At 43.8% G+C, this 16567-nt stretch overlaps 1 protein-coding gene across 2 annotated transcripts in view; it reads right to left on the bottom strand.

Moving 5' to 3' along the window:
* The window catches only part of LOC126336865 (potassium voltage-gated channel protein Shaw-like), a 1557807-nt gene that overhangs the window by 408095 nt on the left and 1133145 nt on the right, over nt 1-16567 (bottom strand). The gene's annotated exons all lie outside the window — the stretch shown is intronic.

Below are 16567 nucleotides of genomic sequence, written 5' to 3'. Positions count from 1 at the left end.
GGTTCCGATATTGCTCATACGCCGATAATGTCGTATTCCTCGTCAGGGGATGACGTACAGACGGCGCTGCGATAGCTACAACAGTACGGTACAGAGAGGCGCAGTATCATCAGTCTGCAGAGGACGAAAAGTGTATAGATGTGGGCAGTTGGCTGGCATCATGAACGATCAGGCTCTCACGGCCATATTCAGTATACTGCAACGATCACATATCGTCGGCTGTTAAAATGTATACGTGTAGTGGTGCGGGAACATTACATTTACTTAACTACAAAATTAAGCTGTTTCGCCCGTGTGCTACCGATGCCCATTAAGACTATTACGAGGCTACAAGATGCATTTGATCATTTCGTGAGTGCTGAACTTGTTTTTAAAATCCGTTACTACGTCTTCACACTGTCCTTACATGAAGGTGGTCTACGACTGACCAATGTTAGGAACAGCGCGCAGGCACTGTTTCTTGAAACGATGCGCCGACTATGGCATTCTGAGCAAGTCAACCTGACAGGCACCGACGATGGAGCACCACAAACACTGTACCCTCCCAATCACTGCACCCTCCCGTCCCTGTCACCAATCAATCACATTAAAAAGTTCCTCGATGGCTATAGTTATTTGCAGGAGAACCGGCGCTCTACAACGAACGAATATTACGACCAATTACAAAGACGTAATCATTCCAAAGTGGTTGAAAAACGCTACGCTGCCATACGATGGAAGGGAATACAGCCCTTCCTCCCCATGGAAGTATGGGCTTCGTGGTACATGATAATGAATAGCAAATTCCGTAATCGCCAACTCCATTAATCAGATCAAGGCGCCTTTGTGCCACTTTATGCAGTAATTGATAATTACATAGTTGATTCTGACATAAATCGATTGAAATATGGCTACTCACACAAGGAATGTTAGCCCTACTTTTAAGACGGCCGACCGCTTCGACGGACTGAAGTTTCCTTTTACCAGGAAGCCGTCTACTCCCCAACGGTCAGGAAAAATTCAATCAACTGGGTTAAAAGGATGGAGTCCGCGATGCTTTCAAAGGCATGTTAGATTATGGGTCCTTACCGCTGGAAAAACACACGGACTTACAATGCCGAGCGAAACAGCGGTTCTGCTTTGTCGACCCTCTGGCTAGTTGGGGTGTTCCAGATGCAAGAAGAGATATATGACTACGGTCCACGACTGAAGATCGATTTCAGCCTATGTACACAGGGTACAATACGCCTCATTCCACGACAAGACGACTTAAACACTATCCGTTCTCAGCTGTCGTAAGGTTTTCTTTACGTAGTTAGTACGGTTTTACTTGGTAAATAAATAATCTAAAGAAGAACTCTTGGTCCTCCTCCTTCGATACTTGTTCCAGACCCGTGAACAAGTCGGCACAGCGATCAGGCCACGGGTGTCGAACCCCACCATCTCTGCCGCCATGCCCCCCCCCCCCTGCCCCTCCCCCCACTTCCCTCTAAAGTAAAGATTCAGTCAAGGCTACCCTTAGCGAGAAACAGAAAACCGCAGTTTCGAGTCTAGGTCCGGAACAAATTTTCAACTTTCCCCATTGTTGTATTTCAATACCCAATGACAACTAATGTCTTCGTTTAGTTAGTATATGGCTGCGGGATCAAAAAGGTTCCTGTTCTTTCGGACATGTTCATCATCATCTTTGATACTTCTGCAAGGTCTTAGCTTTCCATGTTTAGAAGGATGCTAGTGAGGTGCATGAGAAGAAAAAAACTTCCGGTAAACACGGGCTCTAAAGTACATACCTTAAGAGCTATGAGCACTAGTTCATCTTCACTGCTGCAAAACACTTCTCTTCTACTAAACAAGTACTCAGATTTTAAGGTACACATTTACAGCCAGTGTTTACCGTAAAAAAATTTCTTATTTTTGTCCATAGTGATACCGTCCAAGATACGGAAAGCAAAGAACCTGCAGTAGAAGAGACTTGTTCCACAGTGTCGAAGTTGAAGGAGTGCTCATAACTCTTAAGGTAGGCATTTTTGAACCGATGTTTACTGTACTTTTTTGCTTCTAATTATCGTTCCCGTCACTTAGCTGTATACTAACCACTCCTCTTGCGACACCCTATGTATAGCACTAGTTTCAAAAGCTGCGTCATTATACCGACCCGTATACAGATAAATTTCCTTTAATTTACGTCTATGGTCACAATTTTTTTTTTTTGCATAAAAAGTTCTCGGTTCACTTGCGTCAAATTTGGATAAAATCTCGAGCTTTCGATGACTGCCTCCGTCATCTTCGTCAGGGGTAAAACTGACTGTCGTGGACCGGTGAGGCTTCCGATTTTATAAGCAGTGGACGGCTTCTCATTGGCTGGATGACGTCACGGTGAAAACGGCGCGTACGGAGGTGGCGGCCTCTATGTCCATAGATTTTGTTTGCACCCTTTTTTTGTCTACAGATCTGTTTTATCAACTGACCTGTTGACAAATTTTTTGTCACCATAGACGTAAAGTAAAGGAAATTTGCCGTATATATAAACGATTTGTCACTACACATGATACACGATCCAAAAAACTTCTGTTTGCATATGACGCAGGTGTTATTGAGAAATGTGTGGAATGTAATGTATATGTAGCCCTCTCGAGCTGTTTTAGAAGGCGAGTCATTTCCGCAGAATGGCCGAAGTTCTCTAGTAAATTTTGGAAAAGAAACTTTTAAAATTGTTGGCAAACGCCAAAACTTCCTGTAATTACTACAAGAGTTGGATAGAAATGACTAACTGAAGCGTCAAATTTTTTTTCCCTACGCAGATTGGCAGAAAGGCCTGAATTTTGAAATAATTACGCGGAGCGGCTTTGGAGCTCGCGAATTATAGAGTCAGCCGTCAGTCCTCGCAAGGATAGAATGAAATTGATAGACCCGGTGTGGCGGAGGGTGGATTTGGAAGTGTTGCTTGCATGAAGCTGGGAGCTAGAAAATCTCAATTGGCAATAACGTTCGTCAGAATAGAAAACAGTGTCTGCAAGATCCAGTCGTGAACTTCTTCTTCCTAGCGTCTTCGCTTTGGAACATGGCCGGCTTTTTGGGTCAATGCACGTCATTTCTTACGATGTAACTTATTCCATGCATATTTATGTGGATTTATGCTTCTTGATCTAAGGTTTCTTGTGTCCAACGGCCGTAATTTAAGTCTTTCTCGCTGTCTGCCTGCCTTTGACAGTAAGATGATGAGCTGAGCAAGATGGGCCGTGCGAGCACGATGTGTCCATACCAACGAAGTCTCCACTTTCAGGGTTCCGTGTCACAATCGTTAAAAATGGAAATTTGCAGCATCACTACGTTGCCTGTCAGTCTGTCTGTCTGTCCAACTGTTCAGACCCCATTTTCTCAGGAACAGGTAGAAATGTAAAGTTGAAAGTGATCTCACATACTAAGATATACGGTTCCTTGCAGGTGTAAGTCATTTCGGCTTGTACGTCAGTGAACTCAAAAGATACAGAAAATTGTCACACAAAGTCAACTATCAAACCTATAGTGTAGTTTACTTCTTCCTAGAATCATGAGATTTGGCAAGAAGCAGGTGCAAATAAAGGAAAAAATTCCGAAAATCGTTAATTAGTAATTACACTAAAAGAAAATAATTTTTTTGTCGTTCGCTACCTGACAGTTTGTCTGTACGTCTGACTTTTTAACACCTTTTTTTCTTAGGAAATGATAGAATATCAAGTTGAAATTTATGTCAAATACTAAGCTCTATGGTCCGATGGTGGTGTAAAAAACTTAAACTTCTACCTCAGTGTAACAAAAAGATACGACCAAATATGTCAGTTAATTTCGAAACTCGCAAACTCACTTATTAACACTTGAAGGGTACTCCCGGTGACACAGAATCATGAAATTTGGCAAAAACCAATGTTACAGATTAGAAATAAAGGAAACACACAGAAAATCGTTAATTTATACACTCCTGGAAATTGAAATAAGAACACCGTGAATTCATTGTCCCAGGAAGGGGAAACTTTATTGACACATTCCTGGGGTCAGATACATCACATGATCACACTGACAGAACCACAGGCACATAGACACAGGCAACAGAGCATGCACAATGTCGGCACTAGTACTAGTTGACTTACACCTTCTAGAGCACGTTGGGTAGCACGGGATACATGCGGACGTGCATTGTCCTGTTGGAACAGCAAGTTCCCTTGCCGGTCTAGGAATGGTAGAACGATGGGTTCGATGACGATTTGAATGTACCGTGCACTATTCAGTGTCCCCTCGACGATCACCAGAGGTGTACGGCCAGTGTAGGAGATCGCTCCCCACACCATGATGCCGGGTGTTGGCCCTGTGTGCCTCGGTCGTATGCAGTCCTGATTGTGGCGCTCACCTGCACGGCGCCAAACACGCATACGACCATCATTGGCACTAAGGCAGAAGCGACTCTCAACGCTGAAGACGACACGTCCCCATTCGTCCCTCCATTCACGCCTGTCGCGACACCACTGGAGGCGGGCTGCACGATGTTGGGGCGTGAGCGGAAGACGGCAAACGGTGTGCGGGACCGTAGCCCAGCTTCATGGAAACGATTGCGAATGGTCCTCGCCGGTACCCCAGGAGCAACAGTGTCCCTAATTTGCTGGGAAGTATCGGTGCGGTCCCCTACGGCACTGCGTAGGATCCTACGGGTTTGGCGTGCATCCGTGCGTCGCTGCGGTCCGGTCCCAGGTCGACGGGCACGTGCACCTTGCGCCGACCACTGGCGACAACATCGATGTACTGTGGAGACCTCACGCCCCACGTGTTGAGCAATTCGGCGGTACGTCCACCCGGCCTCCCGCATGCCCACTATACGCCCTCGCTCAAAGTCCGTCAACTGCACATACGGTTCACGTCCACACTGTCGCGGCATGCTACCAGTGTTAAAGACTGCGATGGAGCTCCGTATGCCACGGCAAACTGGCTGACACTGACGGCGGCGGTGCACAAATGGTGCGCAGCTAGCGCCATTCGACGGCCAACACCGCGGTTCCTGGTGTGTCCGCTGTGCCGTGCGTGTGATCATTGCTTGTACAGCCCTCTCGCAGTGTCCGGAGCAAGTATGGTGGGTCTGACACACCGGTGACAATGCGTACTTTTTTCCATTTCCAGGAGTGTAATTATATCACACAATTTTTTTTTCATTTGTTATCCGACTTCAAACTTTAAATTGAAACTTTCTCGGAAGTATAGGAATTCCCGTGACCGATATCTTGCCAGTCCTACTCGCACCTGGGGGTGCCTCGCTCTTTACTACTGTGTACCAATCTTGTCGTCCAACTGCAAAACACTGGGCCACAACAAGTTTCCGCGTCTCCATTGCACTGCGGATACTACGAAACGCTCCCCAAACTTGGCACTCACCCACGCAGCCGACTTTTCCGACTTTTGCTTCTTCTCATTGAGCGGAGTCACTCCAGCTGGTTGTCGAGACGTAGTATTGTTGCCGGCCACGGTGGCCGAGCGGTTCTAGGTGCTGCAGTCTGGAACCGCGCGACCGCTACGGCCTTAGGTTCGAATCCTGCCTCGGGCATGGGTGTGTGATGTCCTTAGGTTAGTTAGGTTTAAGTAGTTCTAAGTTCTAGGGGACTGATGACCTCAGATGTTAAGTCCCATAGTGCTCAGAGCCATTTGAACCATTTGTTGTATTGTTAATATGCATAGCAACGGCTAATGATCTTCTGATTATTCGTGTTTTGGTGACCTATAGTGAGCACTCAGCACCTGTATACTCACGTTGAGAAAAGAACAGAACACCTTGAACGACTAGAGACAGGAGGTTAATATTCGCAGGACATGTACATTAGTATGTTAGGCAGATATGATTGGCATTTGAACCATATCGGCCCGCATATTCAAGTCCAACATCGATAAATATGCCTTCGGCTCTCGTACTCGCTGTACACCGAACGTAATGAATCAGTGCGACTTGAGCAGCTGTGCAGGATGCCTCGCAGACGTAGGCCGCACCATACCGTCAAAACAGTGAGTTGACAGACGGGGCATTACTGGAGGATATGATGCATCCATCTGGGAAATTGCTACTGGTATCGAATGAAGTGCTTCAGCAGTGTAATGGGTGTGTGACGAAAGGTTCACCGAAGGTCGTAAAAGACGACGAAATGGGCCAGGAAGCACTACCCTGAACCACCCCCCCCCCCCCCCCCGTTCGCCCCTTCCTCAAGGAAAAGATCGGCGGCTCATTTGATTAGCACTGCGGAACAGACAAAATTGCGCTCTCCTTGTCTCTGGGACAATAGTGAAACAGAGGAACACATCGTGCATTATCAGGGGTGACAGTCCGTCGCCATTTATTACGGTATAGGTAACGTGCGCGTTGTCCCCTTATCTGCCTACGTATGACGAATGTGCAGAAACATGCTACACTGAAGCACCAAAGAAATTGGTATAGGCAGGATTATTCAAATAAAGAGATATTGAAACAGGCAGAACACGACACTGCCGTCGGCAACATCTATATAAGGCAAAAATTATCCAGCCCAGTTTTCAGATCTGTTACTGCCGCTCCAATGTTAGGTCACCGAGATTTAAGTGAGTTTGAACGTTCGATGGGAGACATCATCTCCGAGGTAGCGATGAAGTGGGCATTTCCCCGTACGACTATTTCACGAGTGAACCGTGTGTATCAGGAAACCTGTAAAACATCAAATTCCTGACATCGCTGTGACCTGAAAAAGATCATGCAACAACAGGACCAACAATGACTGAACAGAAACGCTCAACGTGACACAAGTGCAATCCTTCTGCAAATTGCTGTAGATTTCAATGCTAGGCCATCAAGAAGTGTCAGTGAGCGAACCATTCAACAAAATATATATGAAGATATAGTCTTCATATAGTTAAGGCTAGCCATCCATTGACCTTCTTCTTCTGTGCTGGATGCACACGCATTGCCCGAACTCTTAAAGGATATGGTAAGATTGTCTGCCGCGAGTAATGATTGTAATGGGCAGGGGCACTACGAATGTAGTGTGTGGACATTAAGTTGGGAGGGTGTATCTCACGGGGAGCGTGCAATTGATAAATCCTGCTGTCGCACTATCCTCTGTGCCCTCGGTGGCTCAGATGGACAGAGCGTCTGCCATGTAAGCAGCAGACCCCGGGTTCGAGTCCCGGTTGGAGCACACATTTTCAGCTGTCCCTGTTGATGTATATCAACGCCTGTCGACAGCTTAGGGTCTTTATTTAATTATCATTTCATTCAACAAAATATGTTCAATATCGACTTTCAGATCCAACACGGAGCCCTTGATGACTGCACAACACAAAGCTTTACGCCTCGCCTTGGCCCGTAAATACTGACATTGGGCTGTTGATGACTGGAAACGTGTTTCCTGGCCGGACGAGTCTCGTTTCGAATTGTATCGAGCGGATGGACGTGTACGGGTATCGAGACAACCTCATGAATTCATCGGCCCTGCATGTCGGCAGGGGACTGTTTAGCAGGTGGAGGCTCTGTAGCATTGTGGAGCGTGTGTATTTGTGGTGATATGGGACCTCTGATACGTCTAGATACGACGCTGACAGGTGTCACTTTCGTAAGCATTCTATCTGGTCGCCTGCACATATTCATGTCCAGCGTGCATTCCCACGAACTTTGGCAATTCCACCAGGACGATGCGACACCCCACACCTAGAAATTGCTACAGAGTGGGTCCCGGGACACTCAGGAGAGATCTCCGCTCCTTTGTACTCTTATGGATTTATGGACAGCCCTGCAGGATTCGTGGGGGTCAGTTCCCTCCAGCACTATTTCAGACATTGGTCGAGTCCACGCCACGTCGTGCTGAGGCACTTCTGCGTGCTCGCGGGAGCCCTACATGATATTAGGCATGTGTACCAGATTCTTCGACTCTTCAGTGTAGATGGCAATGCTGAATGGAACGACGTCACTGGGGACAGGAATAGCATCAGATAGTTGTTCCGCACGAATCCAGGTACTGTTTGTTTGAAAATAATGGTCTCATTTCGGTTCGCCTCAGACAGGGGAAAAAAAATGGCTCTGAGCACTATGGGTCATCAGTCCCCTAGAACTTAGAACTACTTAAACCTAACTAACCTAAGGACATCACACACATCCATGCCCGAGGCAGGATTCGACCCTGCGACCGTAGCGGTCACCCGGTTCCGGACTGAAGCGCCTAGAACCGCACGGCCACACCGGCCAGCTCAGACAGGGGGAGCGGCATGACAATGTCTAAATTCGCACAATACATACAGCGTCAACTCAAAGCCTTATGGGGTGGAATGCCATTGAGAACAACCACAAATCAGAAATGGTGCGTGTCCAGGGCACCGTGACTAGGGTGTCTTAGGCGAATGACATCCTGCAGCCCATAGCCGTACCCTTTCTGCACAACTTCCCAGACTTCATTATTCAACAAGACAACGCACGGCCACATGCTGTTGGACTATCACGTGCCTTCTTGGCGTTAAAGGATGCCACACTTTCGTGTTTCCCCACCATATCACCAGACTTCTCGCCAATCTGAAACGTGTGGGATACTGTGAAAGACGAGTGCAGTGAACCAATGACAGCCATCAAGGCTGAGCTTTGAAGCCAGGTGAGTGCAGTATTGACAGCTATACCACAGGACGGCACTTGTGGCTTGTAGGCGTTCAAGCCATCACGCATTGAACACGCTATGAGGGCCGATTGTGGGGCTGTGCCGGCTAGGCAACAGGACACAACGTAAATCGAGCGGAGTGTACTGCTAATTATTTCTGCAAAACATACCAATGTACTGTCTCTTGTGCTCAAGGTGATCTATTTCTTCTGAAGATAAGTGTAGGTGTGGATTAAAACTCGATGCCGGATAATCCAACTGGCCTAGAAATTTTGTGGCACATCCTCATTTACATAGCCATCACTCTGATTTCTCAGTCGAACAAAGAGTCCATGGAAAGTGGTATGGCCAACGTGCAGTAGAGTTGGTCGTTCCTGCCTGCTCAAGACTGAAAAATTAAAATTAATACTTTGCTTGATTACTCTTGTGAACCGATGCTTAGAACTTCCTCCAACCTTTACTGTGACGTAGTCTTGCTGACGTAGACCCTAGTAGCATATCTCGCAGTGTATTGGAATAGATTGGAGCTACTAACAGTGTAGCTATGTGGCACACAGCTAATCTACTTCCAATAATATTCCGGGATGCCACTGCTGAGCATTTATTCACAAACGCTGTAAAATAATGCACGGTTATTCGTTTAGATACAATTAATCTCAATGATTGGGGAAAATTGAGTGCATTTCGCACACAGAGATCAGATCTCGAGTGCATCCTAGTGCGCCTGAAATGCTTGGCGCACAACAGAAATCTCTAACATATTTCGTAAGACACCGTAATGATTCGTACTCTGCAGGCAGAAAATTAATCGTCAGTTTTATACAAAGACATTGTGGTCTGACTGTCGCTGTGCACTGGATTGCAGACTACGGATGTTGAGCTACAAGTTAGAAACAAATGGGCAGAATACACGTCGTCGGAACTGCATTTTTAGATGTGTGATTGATTTTTAATTCGTTCTGTAATATTTAACAGCTTTGGTTCAGCTGATAAAAGCTACTGAATGCGATTTTGGCATTTCGATGCTCAAAAAGGTTAAAACGTGTGTGAGTTCCTAAGGGACCAAACTGCTGAGGTTATCGGTCCCTAGACAAACACAGTATGCTAAGAACACCACAGACACCCATGCCCGAGGGAGGACTCGAACCTCCGGCGGGAGGGGCCGCGCATTGTGTGACATGACGCCTCAACCGAGCCGCCAACTGGTTTTTATACTATACTACGTTCAAATGAGAAAAGGTGTCTTTCTTGTTGAATATGCGTTTTAACAAGGCCATAAGTATACAGATTTAGTACAGGAGGCGTTTCCTCAAAATTTCCCAGAAACATCGGTACAACATCATAACGCCGTTCGTCGATTTACTGAGGAATTTCGGGAGACACTTTCAGTGCTGAAAGATGAACGAAGTGTAAGGCCATATAAACCAAGTGAACGCAAGTTGTATCATGTTTTTGACAGTACGCGGTAGAGTCCAGTAAAATCATTGCGCAAACTGGCACAAAAAAATATGGGACTTACGCATTATGTGGTTAGGCAAACAGTGAAATCGTTCCCTCATAGGATGACAGCAGCGTTGGAACTGCAAAATCAAACCTTGTGTCTTTTAATTATAAGAATACCATCGATATTCTTGATGTCATTTTTTATAGAGACGAGGCCTGGTTCCACAAACTGGTCATATTAACACATAAAACACACGATTCAAGATTATATAAACTGTGATAAGGTTTTTATCAGAGGGAAGCTAAAGGCCACTGCGAGGGCTGTGGTCTAGAAGTTGAGCCCAACGGTAGCAACAGCAACACCATTCACAGCTAAAAGTTTTTAAGCAGAAAATTTGATATAGCATGTATTTATGACAATGAAATCGTAAGGAATTTTTTTCAGCACTTACTCAGCTTGAATAATCTCAGCTACATTTAAAATAACGATATGTTTAAAAGAAGATAAAAATTTTCTTAATAAATTGTATCATAAATAACATTAACAAATCCGAAAAAACTGGTATTTTAAGAAACGTGTTTGCTTTACATAACTAGCCATTATTAATGCAATCAACACACTGATCTACTAGTAACACTCTGAATTCGAGCCAAAACTTGAGGCTGACAAACACTGACGTTACGAAAATGGCTGATTAAATTTATAATATAAAGAATACCAACGCAAATAAGAGCGGTAGTCATTTCATTTCAGAAACAATCATTTCTGAAGAAACACAACTGGCTAAAAATCATAAAACCAACATTGAGGGCCGGCCGGAGCCGTCAAGCTGCTCTACGCGCTACAGTCTGGAACTGCGCGACCGCTACGGTATCAGGTTCGAATCCTGCCTCGGGCATGGGTGTGTGTGATGTTCTTAGGTTAGTTAGGTTTAAGCAGTTCTAAGTTCTATGGGACTGATGACCTCAGAAGCTAAGTCGCATACTGCTCAGAGCCATTTCAACCAGCCAACATTCAGTAACTAGATAATAATAACTTACAGAAATAAAACATGATTAAAAGGATTTCGTGCACTTGCACAGAATGTAAGGAAATACTGCTAGGCACGCACTTCAATACAGGTCAGTTGTCAAGTGGCAAGAAAATTAAGCAAGGGACATTAATAGAAACCTTTAAACATAATAACCTAACACAAGTGTTGTGTAAATAACTTAGTTCATAACAATCGAACGCCAAGTACCTACCCATTCTCCTTTGTCACAGAAATATTATAAATACGCTTACTATGTTGTGCAGTTTCCTTCCTCCATCAACTGATCATTTGGACCACCATGCTCAACAGCATGGCGATCAATTGCAGGACTCGAGGATTATTGAACTATAACAGACTAAGTTTATAACATCACTAAGCAGCAATAGTTGGCCACACCGATAGCTTATATTGCTTAAAAGAGAGCTTGGCATATGAGCATCGAAACAAGGGTAAACTGCGTTCTCTGACAATAATGAAAGCTGAATGCACCAAGTTACTGCCAGTCTGCACTACTAAGGTTCAATGTATGTAATTACAGCAAACACGACAAGACAAGGTATCGTTTACGGTGTGACTAGATCGTATAAACTAGCTGACAGAGCTGTACCACAAAATCACATGCGAACGTGTGCTTGAGTCTACTACACTTGTGAGACCTTTAACCGGCTTGCACAGTCCCAAGCATTAAGTTCGATTCCATCAGGTCGCACTCTCCACATTACAAATTGCCGTTTCAGTTAGGTTTGTCCGATATCCAGTAGGGCTCACCGTTTCCAATCGCCGGAATAGGTCCTGTCGGGCAGCGAACACTCTGGTATCAATAGACGCGAAGCCACCACTTCACAGCTCCACTGCCACTTCAGTGAAGGACAATTGTAGACGATCGAGGAGGCAGCAGCAGTAGCAGCCGACGCACTCCGGGCCGATCACCACGCCCCGTGCGGGCCCACAGCACTCCCTTAAACCCCCTCTTGCGACATGCTTCCGGAAGAGTCAGCTAGTTCTCTCCGCCTCGCCGACCTCTTGTGGCTAGTTTCTCCCCTCGACCTCTCGAAATTATCGCAAAGCTCTTCTTGCTGAATCAAAGCGACCCCTGTCGCATTGAGCGCCATGGCTGAAACCGCAAACAGTGAACGTTATTGTTTAATGATCCACGATTTCATCGGCCATCTAAAGGAAGGTGAAATTAGCTACTCATGGTTTCAACAACAAGGTGCAACTGCTCACACAACTAACATCCCTGTGCGTCATCTGCAGAAGCTTTTTCGGGAACATGTTTTTTCAGAAAACTTGTGGACCCCTCGCTCGCCGAACCTTACTCCACAAGACTTTTTTCTTTGGGGAGTAGCAAAATCTGTATTTTATCGCAGTCGCCCATGCACCCTTAGTAGCTTAAATACTGAAATGACCGCGTACCTGAGAGGCATACCACAATTACATCTGCAGAAAGTGTTTTCCAACTAGATTGAACGGGTTGAGACTTGTACAGCCACCTGTGATGTCAGTTTCAACATATGTTGTGGTGTACAGCACCTTTCCAAACAACTAATAGTTTATTGTACTGTGGAATTACGCTAACAAACCGTGTATGACATAGCCTGCCATTACTATGTATTACGTCAAGTGGACTCTCGGTAGTACACCTTCGCTTAAGACGGCCAAGTTAAATCCACTGTCTTGACTTGCTCGGACTCAATAACCTACTGGCGTATTTTCAAAACCATATAGAGTTAGCAGCCTTACTGCATGCATTCCGACCATGGGAACTGCCTTCTAACTCATCGCTGCAGCATACCACCCCTTAAGAGAGAGAGTTATTCACCCTCAATACAGCTTTCCAATATAGATAGCAAATAATTGGTGTTTGAGATAGTAGGAACCTCACAAATTGATAAGTACTACATGTTAATCGTGCACAGTTTGAAGGGCTCGATGGGTTTCTGGGTTTTGTGGGCAAAGGTGTGACTCAGTGTGGGTGCGTTTGCTCAGTAGGTAGAGACCTCATAACGGAACGTGGACCCTTCAGCTTTCTGGAAGTACTGTTTGATAACAACGAGGCGAGCTCGGCGACGTCATAGAAAACAAAAAATCCCGTTTTTTCCAATGGGTGCTTCAAGTTCAATGGTTTTCACTTCACGCTGTGATCTTGTGTTGCTTGTAGAGGCGATGATAAAAACGGTTGGTACCGATGTAATTACAGTTTGCGGTGCTCATTTTATAAACCAGTGCTCAGACCGGAGAGTAGTATGAAGCAGTTGGATGCTACAGGCCATTGGTTACTGCTACGTATGTATAGAGAATTTTAACCCTGACTCACAGATCAAAATGAGGTTGGTGATCCTTATTTGGGCAGGTAGTAGGGGGTAGTATCGTACCTACAGGATAGTGTATCTAGGAGTATGTCATGATTTTTGGACGGTACTTCAGTTTAGAGATTGATTTTAGAATCACATTAAGGAATGTGCGCTAGAAACCGTCATAAGCAGTTTCCACCTTTTTTCCACAGTTCTCTTGTTGTTACAAATTGGGTTGTTTTGTGCAGCTTTTTAAACATCAACCGCCAATGAAATTCTATACATTTATGAAACTAGTTATACACTGATAAGCAAAATCATTGTGACCACTGCCAACAGGGGCGTTGCCGGACGTGACGCGGAAGCAAAAGTATGTAAGTGGAGCAAACACGGACGGGGGATCATCCTGGCAAAGCGAAGATAGGGCCGCCAAATGGGGAAATTCATTGCAATAAGCGACTTTCACAAAGAGCAGATTATTATTACGCAGACCCTGTGAACGAATATCTCCAAAATGGCGCTCGTCACATCTACTGCTAGATGTTGTGCTAAAATTCCAATCATCTACACATTCAAGCATGTAATACACATAATGACAATGTGAAGTTTGTGGCGTGCCCTCTAAATTTTGTTGCAATTTTAATGGCCAGAAGTGTACAGGTTGTATTTGCTAGAGATTAGCCACACTGATTTTGGAGAGGAACAGTACTTGGTAGATACTGGATGTCAGCGATCGTTGTATTGCAGCCATTGGAGTATACATTAAAAATATCAAGTTGTCATGCCAGGTAGAGGAGAGAGTGAGAGGGAAGGGACGGGGGCTGCAAGTACGGGGAAAACAAAACTGAAGCACTCGTAATGGGGTTCCATATGCATGAGTATAAGCAGGGTTTCATAATGCTGACCGTGGTGGCAGCAAGACCTTCATTAACAATCGGCGCCTATTACGGTATGAGTGTTCACAAACTCTGCAAGCAAATGGCTTGTTAGCTATAAGAGCATCAGGGCAAAGACGATATTTATAGTAATTAATGAAGTAAAAAACAATAAAAGCAATAGCATACAGCAATGCTGATAGTCCTACCCTAACTGATAACAACAGAAAGAGGGGCCGAGCGGAGTGGCCGCACGGTTTAAGGCGCCATGCTACGGATTGCTCAGCCCTTCCCGTCGGAGGTTCGAGTCCTCCCTCGGGCGTGTGTGTGTGTGTGTGTGTGTGTGTGTGTGTGTGTGTGTGTGTGTGTGTGTGTGTTTTGCTCTTAGCGTAAGTCAGTATAATTTACTGTAAGTAGTATGTAAGTCTAGGGACCGATGACCTCAGCAATTTGGTCCCTTAGGAATAAACACACATTTGAACATTTTTGAAGAGAGAGGGGACAGTGGATAACAGCACTACTTCCTCATATAGCACCAAGCCACACTGATAACAAAAGGAGCACCCCATGCTTCATGTATGTACGGCTTCATAGGTACTTACCAGGAAACTAAAATCCAGGAAATATACCCCACCTTTTCAAACTAGAAGTACTGTTGTCCACATTCTATTCAACAATACGCGTAAGATTCCACATTTGGAACAGACTGAAATTTATAGAACTTCCTGTAATCTGCGTGACAAATTAAATCTAGGTCAATCAGGTAGAGCTGTAACTACGACCCTGAGGCTAAAAGAATAGCTGTATTAAGTAATGGAATTTGTATGGGATTAAAAGGTTGAATTGAGCTTGGAAGGAGACTGAAAAAGGAAGATTCCAACTTTGCTGAAAATGCTATGAATTAATGTCGTCTTATGATATGAAATGTGATATTACGCATAGAGGAAACTAACATTATAGAAAACTAACACAACAGAAATTTTATGGTGTGATGAAGCTGGTTAAGAAAGTTAGTCTATAAAAATTATAGTGACTCTATAGACCAAATGGACATAAAACGATTGAAGCAGCCTTAAATTAAAAAAAATATAGAAAAGCTACTAGCCTAGATGGCATTAATACTGAATTAATAAAATACGGAGAAACAATTTTACATTTCTGCTTCGTCTACTTTTTAACTGCGTATTGGAAGAACAGTTCTGTTCGAGAAGAATCGAACACAGTCATAGCTGTTTCTATATATATTTTTAAAAAAGGGCAATGGGAAAGACACAGGAAATTATAGAGGAATAAGTTCATTAAATGAAGGATATAAAATTTACGGGAAACTTTTTAATGAGAGGCCACAAACTATCGCTGACGCCTTAATTTCAGAAGAGCAGTCAGGCTTCAGATAGGAACGTTCTGTAATGGTAATATATTTATAGGGAGACAAATTATTGAAAAACGTAGGAAACTTGGATTAGAAATAAATTTAGCATTTATTGGTTTTGAGGAAGCCTTTGATAAAGTATAAAGACACCTTTTGATGAAAATACTGTAAATAAATGGTTTTCCAAAACATCTTACTAGTAACATAAAGTCTTTATGTAAATACAAAATTATTTATAAGTTCAGGTTCGAAAATTTCAGATGAATGTTTGATAAACAAAGGTGTTTGACAGGGGTGCAGTCTATCACCCACTCTATTTAATTTGCATACTCAGGACCTAGTTATGAAGTTGAAAACGAAACACATTTAGCAGTTAAAATTGGATCTAACGTACCATTAAATACTGTGTTATATGGTAATAACTAGATAATTACACAGGAAGCAGTAGTAATTTACGAAGGGCAGTATATAGATTGAGCCAAAACGCAATATATTAAAACTTAACTGTAGCTGCAAATAATATAAAGATAATGGTTTTCAAAGGAAAGAATCCAGTCAGATCGGAAATAATAATAAATAAGAAAAATTTAGAACAAGAATCCCTCTTCAGTTATGCAGGATGTGATATTAGCTTTGACTATGACAGAGACATTGAAAAGAATGTTAATAAATATCGAGCTACCTACAGAATAACTGTAAGAACTTTGGAAAAAAAACGAGGAAAGAATCACAAACGAAATTGTATAAAATTGTGCCTGTAGCTACTCTTGTATATGGTTCCGAAACATGCACAGTATTATATATATATATATATATATATATATATATATATATATATATATATATATATATATATATATATAGGCAGCAGAGCTGAAGTCCGTGGAATATGTTAGAGGCTGTAGTTAAATGAATACAATATGAAATGAAACAATAAGATCGGGTTTAA

The sequence above is a fragment of the Schistocerca gregaria genome, chromosome 2 (assembly GCF_023897955.1).
Source record: "Schistocerca gregaria isolate iqSchGreg1 chromosome 2, iqSchGreg1.2, whole genome shotgun sequence".
NCBI lineage: Eukaryota > Metazoa > Arthropoda > Insecta > Orthoptera > Acrididae > Schistocerca > Schistocerca gregaria.
This window is presented reverse-complemented; position numbering and strand designations above follow the sequence as displayed.